This window comes from Entelurus aequoreus, linkage group LG08 (assembly GCF_033978785.1).
Source record: "Entelurus aequoreus isolate RoL-2023_Sb linkage group LG08, RoL_Eaeq_v1.1, whole genome shotgun sequence".
NCBI classification, from domain to species: Eukaryota; Metazoa; Chordata; class Actinopteri; order Syngnathiformes; family Syngnathidae; genus Entelurus; species Entelurus aequoreus.
The window spans coordinates 64,591,972-64,605,853 of record NC_084738.1 but is presented as its reverse complement, the minus strand read 5'-3'; the positions used below and the strand labels follow the sequence as shown (position 1 = coordinate 64,605,853).

General features: G+C 36.8%; 1 protein-coding gene across 2 annotated transcripts in view; it reads right to left on the bottom strand.

Moving 5' to 3' along the window:
• The window catches only part of LOC133656146 (transmembrane protein 132D-like), a 54,846-nt gene extending 41,628 nt beyond the window's left edge, over positions 1 to 13,218 (bottom strand). Inside the window, exon 1 of one of the 2 annotated variants that reach the window (XM_062057033.1) lies at positions 13,212 to 13,218. The gene's annotated coding sequence lies outside the window, so the exon portion shown is untranslated. Of the gene's footprint in view, positions 1 to 5,678; positions 5,822 to 13,211 lie in introns of those variants that run through there. The other variant, XM_062057032.1, reaches the window with a different exon arrangement.
• Positions 13,219 to 13,882: the final 664 nt, after the last annotated feature.

The following is a 13,882-nucleotide window of genomic DNA, read 5'->3' as shown; positions in this document are numbered from 1 at the left end:
AAAATGATGTCAAAGAAATGCAGTCTGCAAGTTTGCTCTCATTGTAAAAAAAAGTCTTCAAAAAAGGTTTCCTCGTTGCAGGTGAGGACTTTTCTTCTTGCTGGGACAAGAAGTGTGACTCCACGGGACAGCAGACAGGAAGGACAGCAGCAGACAGGACAGCAGCAGACAAGACAGCAGCAGACAAGACATCAGCAGACAGGACAGCAGCAGAGAGAACAGCAGCAGAGAGGACAGCAGCAGAGAGGACAGGAGTAGACAGGACAGCAGCAGACAGGACAGCAGCAGACAGGACAGCAGCAGCGAGGATGACGGTGGCGGAGTCAGTGAGCGTGTGTGAGATTAGTGATCAGCACGTGGTCCACATGTCCTGTGCAGCAGGAGATGAGAAGCAGAGCAGGTCAGAAAGATGAGGGATGTGACAACTGATGAACATGACTCATTGATGATGTCAAATCATGACGTTAATATTTAATAATATCGTAAATCATGACTTGAATTTTTAATAATATTACTTTACTTCTGGATAAAATATTCATCATCTTCATTTGATTACATTCTTCTAATATGCTTTTTAGTCAAGTTGTTCTCATTTACAGTGCATTCTGCAGGACCACCTGTATGCATTGTAATGTGTGTACTATACATTTACAGTGCATTATACAGGACCACCTGTATGCATAATAATATGTGTACTATACATTTACAGTACATTCTGCAGGACCACCTGTATGCATATTAATATGTGTACTATACATTTAACAGTACATTCTGCAGGACAACCTGCATAAATATTAATATGTGTACTATACATTTAACAGTACATTATACAGGACCACCTGTATGCATATTAATATGTGTACTATACATTTACAGTACATTATACAGGACCACATGTATGCATATTAATATGTGTACTATACATTTAACAGTACATTATACAGGACCACCTGTATGCATATTAATATGTGTACTATACATTTACAGTACATTCTGCAGGACCCCCTGTATGCATATTAAAATGTGTACTATACATTTACAGTACATTCTGCAGTATCAACTATACTGTATGCATATTAATATGTGTATTATACATTTGCAGTACATTCTGCAGTACCAACTGTACTGTATGCATATTAATATGTGTACTATACATTTACAGTACATTATACAGGTCCACCTGTATGCATATTAATATGTTTACTATAGATTTACAGTACATTTTGCAGTACCACCTGTACTGTATGCATATTAATATGTGTACCAAAAACGTCTCCTGGTTTGCTTTGCGTGCTTATAGTACACATATTGTATTTAAGCGTGTACTCAAATGTACATAACCAAACTCACATCATCATTGTTAGCGTGTCATCGTTTATTGTGTTGCCAGATGTCAGCCTTGCAGTCGCATGTGACAGTGAAGGGATGATGATGATGATGATGATGATGCGCGTGCATGCAGATACACTACAATGTGGCACATTATGAAATGGCCTGTCAAGAATTGTACGTATCATATTAGCTACACAGGGATTCAAATCTCTAGAAAATGGATGGATGGATAATTCAATCATCATAATTCACTCATCATAAATCATTCATCATAATTCTCTCATCATAATTCATTCATCATAATTCTCCATTCCATTCGTCAAGGGCAGGGGTCCCCCAAACTTTTTGACTCGGGGGCCGCATTGGATTAAAACAATTTGGCCAGGGGCCAGGCTGTACATACATACATGAATATATATATATATATATATATATATATATATATATATATATATATATATATATATATATGTATATATATATATATATATATATATATATATATATATATATATATATATATGTATATATATATATATATATATATATATATATATATATATATATATATATATATATATATATATATATATATATATATATATATATATATACATACATACATACATATATACAGTATATACAGTATATACATATATATATATATATATATATATATATATATATATATATATATATATATATATATATATATATATATATATATATATATATATATATATATATATATATATATATATATATATATATATATATATATATATATATATATATATGTGTGGGAAAAAATCACAAGACTATTTCATCTCTACAGGCCTGTTTCATGAGGGGTTTCCTCAATCCTCAGGAGAAAAATCTCCTGAGGATTGAGGAAACCCCTCATGAAACAGGCCTGTAGAGATGAAATAGTCTTGTGATTTTTTTCCCACACATACATATTACGCTCTACCACGGTATCGAGCACTATTTTTTGGATAATCTAATTAAGACATATATATATATATATATATATATATATATATATATATATATATATATATATATATATATATATATATATATATATATATATATATATATATATATATATATATATATATATATATATATATATATATATACATATATTTATTCCTCACGCACTAATTGACTGAAAGAGCGCGCACTTTGCCGATGATGTCACGTTATTGATAGGAAAATGCATTTTTAGACAAAATTATTTGCCTGAGCGGCTAGGAGACACTGGGCCCCATTCAGCAATAAGTTCCTAACTTTTCCACTTATCTTTCTTCCTAAGTGATTTCCTAAGAAGAGTCCCTTTAAATTCATGACGTGTTCTTAAACGCCCAAATTGTTCCCACCTGCTGTTTTTAAGTTGCTGAATGCCAAATGGCTAGCGCGTGCGTGTCTATCATAATTTGCATTTAAACACACCCTAATTTCCCCAATATGCATATGTAAACACCCTTAAGTCCGTAATTTGCATAGGTAAACGCCCTTCATTCCCCATATAAGGGCACAATTCCGGCGGAAAAGCCAAACATCAGACACACGGAGAAAAAACAATCAGATTACAGAAGAGAAATTCATATTATCCCGCGGGGGAAATACATATTGTCAAAACGTAAGTTTAAGAAAGTGGGACTGCTGAGGTAGCCCCGAAGCATTCAAATAACATGGCATGATCTGCAGCATCTTGCAGTAGAATGGGGCCCATTGAGAGTAACTAGCGGGACCAAATGGATTAGAAAGGACCGATTTTTTAAAAAACAATTTTGTGGAATAGCCTTCATTTCTAACAACAAGAATAGACTGTCGCGTTTCAGATGAAAGTTCTCTTTTTCTGGCCATTTTGAGCGTTTAATTGACCCCACAAATGTGATGCTCCAGAAACTCAATCTGCTCAAAGGAAGGTCAGTTTTGTAGCTTCTGTAACGAGCTAAACTGTTTTCAGATGTGTGAACATGATTGCACAAGGGTTTTCTAATCATCAATTAGCCTTCTGAGCCAATGAGCAAACACATTGTACCATTAGAACACTGAAATGATAGTTGCTGGAAATGGGCCTCTATACACCTATGTAGATATTGCACCAAAAACCAGACATTTGCAGCTAGAATAGTCATTTACCACATTAGCAATGTATAGAGTGTACTTCTTTAAAGTTAAGACTGGTTTAAAGTTATCTTCATTGAAAAATAAGGACATTTTAATGTGACCCCAAACTTTTGAACGGTAGTGTATATATATATATATATATATATATATATATATATATATATATATATATATATATATATATATATATATATATATATATATATATATATATATATATATATATATTTTTAAACTTGGGACTTCCCGCGAGCCGGATTTCGGATGCTGGCGGGCCATAGTTTGGGGACCACTGGTCAAGGCTATCAAACGTATACCCGGCTATTCCTAAAGCCTCCACGTGGGGCGCACTTTATTAGTTAGAGCAGAGGTGATGTAATGAGAGGAGAAGAAGAGGAACAGTATTTACTATATTAATATCATAGACATCTTATAAGGGTACGCAGCATCGACCGCTACTGCCTACTGGAGCTGACGTGACGCGGGGCCGCCATCTTGGAGTGGTGATCCGCTCCACTCAGTGCAATTCATTTGGCAGGAGCAATGAATTCATCTTGCCTCACTGAATACCACTGATTTTCACGCGTTTTTTTGTCATACGTGTAGCTATGATAAAGGACACATGTGTTGGCGTGTTTTATTATTCATAGTTTGCTTAACAGTAATAGAATATTCTTATATGCTATAAGTGACCAGTCGTCCGAGATCAGAACTGGGAATATAATCCCAGAGAAGGGGGAAAAAAACGGTCAGCTATTTTTTAGTTCAAGAAACAATATGATTAGGTTATATATACATGCGTATATCCTACATAAAAACTGGGTTGGAATGCTAGACTAAATTTAGACTTGTATAATACTGTATAGCCACTGTCCATCTGATTGTCTAGGTCGCTAACATATATTACCCCCCCACCCCCTACACAATCTGGACTGTGGTCCTAACTTTTACCCCCGTTGGCTTTTACAATCTTTATCTTCATCATTTATTTCAACTTTGTTATTCAAGTATGACATTTTTAAATTTAATTAATTTCATTGACAAGCAATTATATTATGGTCATAATAGAATTGTGGTCAATAAAAGGACCATAACTATGGAACTCTCTACCAGAAAAGTATACCTGCACTTGTCACTTTAAAAAAACAAACAAAATTATGGCTAGTCGAGCAACAATCGTGTTCCCATGTTTAGTTTTTACTAATTTTTACTAATTGGTTTTTATCTAGTCTGCACTTTGTCAGTGTTATTATTATTATTGGCTTTCATCTAGTTTGCACTTTGTCTGTATTATTTCTATTATCATTATTATCGACTCATCTTTGCCTTATTCTATTTTTTATTTTCCTATTTAAAATGATGTTGGATCTGTGTTGTTCTTGTTGTTGTTGTTGTTGTTGGGGACAAGTGTTGTAAATCAGCTTTGGCTACAAACACTATGATGCATACATTGGATAATTGTTTCAGATGTCTATGTTTTTGTATCTGTCCCTATTTCAAATAAACCTCTATAATAATACTCTTGTTTGCTAATGGCTACGATTTCAGTACTATTGAAGATCTTTGCTCCTTCTCAACTCTGTGGTAATATTCTTTTCACAAAATACAACCAATAATACGTTAATGTTAAATCTTACTTGTGAAAAGTAATCCCCCGATTCCTATTTTCAACAGTCTGCTCATTTGAGCAGGAAAACGCTGAACACCAGCCCGGCATCTTTGTTTTCTACCTGTCAACTGTCATCACCACTTCAAGATGGCGGCCGAATTTCTCGCGTCACAGCAGCTAATGCTGCGTCTACTTATAAGATGTCTATGATTAATATACCCCCGCGATCCCGAAAGGGACAAGCTGTAAAAAATGGATGGATGGATATAGTATTTACTATATTAATATACTATATTATTATGTTACCTTTGACTTTCACGGATGTTTTTGTGTCTGTGAAAACATTTGTCTTAAGAAATGTGAAGTTAAACATGAAGATGTAGGTAGCCTACTTAAACAAAAGCAACTTATTTCCTGGTAATTATGTTATGATGGTAATTATGTAGTGGTGTGGTCCCCCTGACCTTTATTAAAGATGGTTTATGAAACAAAATGTGTTTTATATTCCTGCCCAACGTCATTATCATATTTGAGCAAATTAGAAATAACAGCAAACACACGCATGCTAATGCTAATGCTACTGCTAACTCTAGCTTACCCTGTTGTTGTATTGATTCCACAGTTGGCTGCAGAGTTCCAATTGTTTGTCAACCTCAGTTTTCAGCTGAGTAAAAAATAGTCTCCTTGATAAAAGTGTCCTTGATAAAAGTCTCCTTATTACCAACATGTAGTGAAGACAGTAGTGACTCTTCTCTTGTGTGCAAGTTGCATTCTGACTGGTGCATTCAAGGGGCCTGGTTTTTTACAAGACTATTTGAAAATACTTGCTTATTTTGCTGCCAGTTTTGTTTGTGCTCTAACGACCACTGCGCTAAACTAATTAGTTATTTAAGTATTTGTATACATGTTTAGTTAACCTTTAATATTTATCATTTACATTAAACAAAGACAGCACAGTTTAACAAGTCAAGGTTATTGCGGGTTAAACGTACTTGGACAATCAATTTGATTCTGATTGACTTGTAAATGTTTGTTATGGACGAGTAATGTATAAACTAACTTGTAATACTAACTAGTGATGATACACTAATGATGTTGATTTCTAAATAATGATATATATACTAGTAATGGTAAAATTAACGAGTGATGGTAATTACTAACTAGAAAGTATCAATTAGTACTGGTAAATAAAAATAACTAGCGGTGAAAACTAGTGATAGCAATCCATAACTGGTGATGATAAACTACTAACGGTAACTACTAACTCATGATGAACTCATGGTAATAACTACTAGTTGGTGGTAAAATGTGTGTAACAACTAACTAAGGACGGTCATTTCTAATTAGTGATATAAAGTAGAGATGGTTAAAACTAGTTATGACAATTTAGTAATGGTAACTACTAACTAGTGATGATAAACTAGTAATGGTAAATCGTAGTACTTAGTGGTTTTACTAAATAATGATATATACTAGTAATGGTCAAATTAATGAGTGATGGTAATTACTAACTAGAAAGTATCAATTAGTACTGGTAAAAAAAACTAGTGGTGAAAAACTAGTGATAGGAATTTAATAACTGGTTATGATAAACTACTAATGGTAACTACTAACTCATGATGAACTCATAGTAATAACTACTAGTTGGAGTAAAACTTGTGTAACAACTAACTAAGGACAGTCAATTTTAATTAGTGATGATAAAGTAGTGATGGTAAGAACTAGTTATGACAATTTAGTAATGGTAACTAGTAACTAGTGCTGCTAAACTAGTAATGGTAAAGAGTAGTACTGAGTGGTGATACATTAGTAATGATAACTACTAACTAGAGATGATAAAATAATAATAAGTAGTTATTGTAAAGTAGTGATGTGAGTGTTGATAAATTTGTGATGGTAATTACTAACCAGCAATGATATTCTAGTATAGGTCATTATATTCTATTGGTGATAAATTAGTGATGGTAACTTACCTAGTGATGCCAAACTAGTAAAGGTAACTATTAACAGTGATGATTCGCTTGTGGTGTTAATTACTAACTACTGATGATAATCTAGTAATGGTAATCTCTAACTAGGGGTAATAAAGTAGTAATGGTAACTAGAAACTAGTGGTGACAAAACAGTGGTAGTGACTAATAACCAGTGATGACAAACTGATGATGAACTACTAAATTGTGATGATGAACTAGTTATGGTATCTACTAGTAAGTGGTATAAACTAGTAATGTAATTACTAACCAGTAGTGATAAATCATTTATTCCTTTACATATTAATATAAAATATGTATTAGTTTACATATCAATATAAAATATGTATTATTTCACATATTAATAAACAATATGTATTACATCACATATTAATATAAAATATTCATTACTTCACATATTAATATAAAATAGTTGTTACTTCACATATTACTATATAATATTTTATATTTCACATATTAATATAACATATGTATTACTTTGCATGTTAATATAAAATATGTATTACTTCACATATTAATATAAAATATGTATTACTTCACATATTAATACAACATATTTATTGGTTTAAATATTAATATAAAATATTTATTACTTCACATATTAATATAAAATATGTATTAGTTTACATTATAATGCAGCATATGTATTACTTCACATTTTAATATATTCATTACTTCACATATTAATGTAAAATATTTATTAATTCACATATTAATGTAACATATGTATTACATACCGGAGAGTGTTGTGGTTAAGGGTCGAAACACTCGGTGAACGTTGGGGACCACCTGATGACCTCTTGTCCAGGCCAAAGCTTTATCCATTAGAAATGGATTAAAATAGCATCTTTGATGTATTTGCAAACTGAACTCCCTGGGCAACCAGTGACTTCCAGGAAAGTCTGGATGACAACCGAGAAAGGTCGGTGACGCTGGAGAGACAGCTGACCTCCAGGAAAGACTGGCGGGGTAACAGGGGCCAGCAACCCCTGTTGCAGCACTCGCAAGAGGGCACCAAGCAAGCTACAGAACGTACAAATGAGCAATACCCCCAGAGTCTCCCGAGAGGGGGGGGTTGAGAGACTCGCTAGGACAGATTTAACGGCAACGACAAGGACAGTGACACAGACACAGAGAAGGCTCAAACAAACCACCTTGACTGGGAAGGCATGGGAAGTGAAATGCAATTGCGGAAAGATCTGCAAAGGTGCAAGAGGGCTCAAAATACACCAGAGCAAGGCCAAGGACAAGGCCAAGTGTGGACAGGGACGAACGCATGCACACCGCTCAGACGAACAGTCTGGTGAGACGCAGGAGAACCCTAGGCAGGAAGCAAACCACAGTCCTAGAGATCTCTCAGTGCCTGCAATCCCCCAAAACCACACAAGGACAACCTCAAATGCCATCACAGAAAGCCCACCCCAGCCAACGAAGGAAATAATCAAGTGGCCTAAGATGAGTGAGACCAAGGAGTGGTCCATGCTCGATGAAGATCTGGACAGGGTGCTTGAAATGGTTCAAGCAGGTTCAGTAGAAAGGAAGGTGGATTCACTCACAGCCATCACCTACAACTTGGCAAAAGAACGGTTTGGAACAGTGCCAAGGAGAGAGAACACAGCCAGACCAGGAAAGCAGGAAAACAGAAGAGAAAGAAAGATCAAACAACTTCGGAAGGAGATTAAAACCCTGAAAAAGCAATTCAAATTGGCAAGCACGGAAGAAAAGGAAGGATTAAAAGAACTGACAGCGAGCTTCCGCGAGCAGCTCATCAGGCTGAGAAGAGCCGAAGGGCAAAGGTAAAGGCGGAAAAGGCAGGAAGCTGCACGAGCCCAGTTCATAAAAGACCCCTATCGCTTCACTAAGTCACTTTTGGGAGAGGCGAGGTCAGGGACTCTAACAAGTTCTAAGGAGGAGGTGGAAGAGTTTGTTGAAGAGACATTCAGTGACCCTTCAAGAAACGATGCCCTACCAGAAAATCACGGGCTTGGTACCATCAGTCCACCAACATCCTCCCTCAGCACAGAATATCCATCATGGAGAGAGGTTCAAGAGGTTGTAAAGCACGCGAGATCAGCTTCTGCCCCAGGTCCCAGCGGTATACCTTACAAAGTGTACAAGAAATGCCCTAAGCTCCTACACAGGCTGTGGAAGCTTATGCGGGTGATATGGGACAAAGGAACCATACCAACAAGCTGGAGAAGGGCAGAAGGGTGCTTTGTGCCGAAAGAACGGGGATCCACAAAGATCAGCCAGTTCCGAACCATTTCCTTGCTCAGTGTGGAGGGGAAAATCTTCTTTTCAGTGCTGGCCAAAAGAATGAGCTCCTATATGACCCGGAATGGATATATTGACACCTCTATCCAGAAGGGCGGTATCGAAGGGTTCTCCGGGTGCCTGGAGCATACAGGGGTCCTCAGCCAACTTATCCAAGAAGCAAAGGAGAAGAAAGGCAACCTAACAGTAGTCTGGCTTGATTTTGCTAATGCATATGGGTCAATTCCCCATAACGTGATCCAAGTGGCTATGGACCATTACCACATCCCACATCACATCCAGGGGATGATCACCAGCTACCTGGGAGACATCAAGCTACGATTCCAAGCAGCCATGTTCACAACAAAATGGCAGCCAGTGGAGAAAGGAATAGTGACAGGGTGCACCATCTCCCCCATCTTGTTTGTCATGGGAATGAACCTGATCATCTCTGCAGCGATCATAAAGTCAAGAGGACCAAAGACTGCAGCAGGAAGCCAACAACCAGCAATCAGGGCATTCATGGATGATCTTACCGTGATAACACCAACTCACGTGCAGGCAAGATGGGTCCTGGCGGAACTGGATCGTATGGCTACTTGGGCAAAGATGATCTTCAAGCCCAAGAAATCAAGGTGTCTGGTGATCCAAAAGGGAAAAACAACGGGAAAGTTCAAGCTGCTTGTTCAGGGGGAAACAATCCCGAACATCCAGGGGAACCCTATTAAATGCCTTGGAAAGTGGTATGATGATTCCATGACAGATAAAAACAGCATCTCCAGCACCGAAAATCAAGTTGAAGAATGGTTGAAAAAGATTGACAAGTCTGGTCTGCCTGGGAAATACAAGTGCTGGATCTACCAGCATGGCCTACTCCAAAGACTTATGTGGCTTCTCACTGTGTACGAAGTGGCCATAACAACAGTTGAAGGGTTGGAGAGGAAGTTCAACAAGCATCTTCGTAAATGGTTGGGAATACCCCCAAGCTTTACATCTATGGGGCTCTACATAAGGTCGGGTCAGCTCCAGCTCCCCCTGTCTTCAGTTGCGGAGGAGTTTAAAGTCGCAAAATGCAGACTTTCCCTGACGTATAGGGACTCCCAAGATCAACTCATCAGGGAAGCTGGAATAAGAACAAGATCTGGCAGGAAGTGGGCCGCCAGCACTGCTGTTACCCAGGCAGAATCATCTCTCAGGACCAAAGATACCATCGGAAGCCCTTGCACTGGAAGACAGGGTCTAGGAACATCACATTTCCAGCAGTGGTCCAAGTCCACTTCCAGGGAAAAGAGGACCACGATCCAGGATGAAGTTCGAAACCTTGAGGAAGAAGGAAGAAGAGCTAAAGCCGTCGAGCTCGCAGCCCAAGGTGCCTGGACAAGGTGGAACCTTCCCAAGAGGACCGTGACGTGGAGTGAACTGTGGAGGCTGGAGCCGTTTCGTATCTCGTTTCTGCTCCGAGCAGTATACGACACCCTGCCGACCCCAGTCAACTTGCATAGGTGGGGAATGAGGGAGGACCCGCTGTGCAGGTTGTGTGGCGGTAAAGGAACTATGGCGCACATTCTTTCTGGGTGCAAAACAGCATTGACCCAGGGAAGATACAGGTGGCGCCATGACAGGGTGTTGGCAATGCTCGCAAACATCTTAGAGCAAGAGAGGAGAAAGAAACACCCGGCCAAAACTAAGCCACTGCTGAGCACCATCACCTTCGTGAAAGAGCGTCATAGATCAGTTGTCCAAGGCCAAGCCAAACAAAACTTCCTGCAGTTGGCCCAGGGTTGGGAGATGGAGGTCGACCTGGGGAGGAAGCTCCTCTTCCCAGAGGCGGTACTGTCCACCACTCTAAGACCAGATATAGTTATGTGGTCCCCAGAGGGAAAGAAAATCATCCTGGTGGAACTTACTGTCCCATGGGAGGAGGGATGTGAGGAAGCGGCAGAGAGGAAGAAAACAAAGTACCAACAACTTGTCCAGGACTGCCGGGACAAGGGGTGGATGGCATGGCTGATGACAGTGGAAGTTGGATGTTGAGGATTCCCTGCTCAATCTGTGTGGAATCTGATGACAAAGGTCGGATTGAGAGGTCACTCAAGGAAAACAGCCGTTCGTAGGCTGGGAGAAGCGGCAGAGAGAGTCTCCTGTTGGCTCTGGCATAAAAGAGAGGAAAATAGCTGGAAGCCTGGATGAGAGGGGCAGTGATCTGGCCAATCACTGCTGACCCACCAACCGGAGAGTGTTGTGGTTAAGGGTCGAAACACTCGGTGAACGTTGGGGACCACCTGATGACCTCTTGTCCAGGCCAAAGCTTTATCCATTAGAAATGGATTAAAATAGCATCTTTGATGTATTTGCAAACTTCACATATTAATACATGCATTACTTTACATATTAATATAATATATTTATTACTTCACATATTAAAAATAAAACATTTATTACTTCACATATTAATATAAAATATTTGTTACTACACAAAATAATGTTTTTTACTTCACATATTAATATAAAATATGTATTACTTCACATATTAATATAAAATAGTTATCACTTCACATATTAATACAAAATATGTAATACTTCACATTTAAATACAAAATATGTATTACTTTACGTATGAATGTAAAATATTTATTACTTCACATATACATATATTTTGTTGTTAGTTTAAATATTAATATAAAATATTTATTACTTAACATATTAATATAAAATATGTATTACTTCACATATTAATATAAAATATGTATTACTTTGCACATAATGTAAAATATGTATTAATTTACATATTAATATAAAATATGTATTATTTTACATTTTAATATGTTACTTCACATATTGATATAACATATGTATTACTTTACATATTAATGTAAAATATGTATTACTTTACATATTAATATAAAATATTTATTACTTTACATTTCAGTATATGTATTACTTGACCTATTGTTAAAAAACATGTATTACTTTACATATTAATGTAAAATATCTATTACTTCACATATCAATATAAAGTATTCATTAGTTTGCATATTAATATAACATATTTATCACTTCACATATTAATGTAAATATGTATTACTTCACATATTAATATAATATATTTATTACTTTACATATTAACATAACATATTTACTACTTCACATATTAATATAATTTAGCTACCTAATGTTAGCCATCAAGGATTTTCCATCACAGCGATTTTCAAACTCCATCACGGTAGTACGCAAAATAAGTACTTGATTAAAGTACAGTGTTTTATTTTCCAATATTCAAACACAGTGTTACTGTTCAAACTGTGGGTCATTTTAGCTGCCAAAAAAAATCAAATATGCTGGAAAGTAAAACCTTGTTTTTAATGAATACTTAGCAACCGTATGCTACTGTATTTTACTGTTGTCATTATGGTGGTACTTAATGAATACTTAGGCCTACTGCACTACTGTATTTTAATGTTGGTCATTATGGTGGTACTTAATGAATACTTAGGCCTACTACACTACTGTATTTTAATGTTGGTCATTATGGTGGTACTTGTTTTCTGAGGTTTGAGAACCACTCATCTATCATAACAACATGCTAGTTGTTCTCGTACGCTGTGTTTGTGTGCGTGTGTACCTGTGTTTGTGTGTTAGCGTGTGTTTGTTTACATGACATGAATCAGTTCAAGGATATTTGCTTCACCTCTCAGGACTTTGACAAACATCCAAAAAAAGACATGATGACGGATGGTCACAAAGTCGCACACAGAAGAGAAACACACAAAGTACAACTCAAGCAGGATGTCAATATTGTAAATACTGCAAACACAACATTAAAACACACAAAGTACACGTCAAGTAGAATATATATATTGTTATTACTGCAAACACAACATAAATACCCCCGCTCTCCTTGGTGTGTGTCCAAGTCGTTGCCATGGAGATGGAAGTGGGAGACTTTGATGTTAACCACCTGCCTTATGACATGCCAGTAGGGATCTACCGCCCTCCAGTGGTCAAACGGTGTACTGCAGGTCAACAAAGCCAGCCAAAGGTTGTTTTCTGTCGGAAATATCACGTTTCATTTGGTTCTCAAAGTGTTTTTGTGTCGCGTCATCACACCCAGACTTCATCACTGCGGTATTTTCTAGTTGGGCTGACAAAGAGCTCACGAGTGCAGTGAAAATACTTTTTAAGTTCTGCTGGGGAAACTTTTCAAACCATCTAAAATGAGTCTCCAGAAAGAGAGACCAAAAACTTGTTTGGTGACAACAGAATGTTTGTAATACCTCGCCCTGAGAGCTCAACTTCAGGAAATACAACTCAAATTTGAAAAATAAATACATCAAAAGTTTCTTTTAAAAATTCCAATTACACACTAAAAAATGCTGGGTAATTTTGGTAACCCATTTTATGGGTTGCTAGTGTTGAGTTAAATTTTGGAGTTATTTTTATGAAGAGCAACCCATTTTTTGGGTTATAAGGGTATCATCTTAACTCAATTTTGGGGTTTTTCTAAATTATGAACCACTTTTGGGTTGTTTTTCAATGAGTAACCCATTTATTTGGGTTC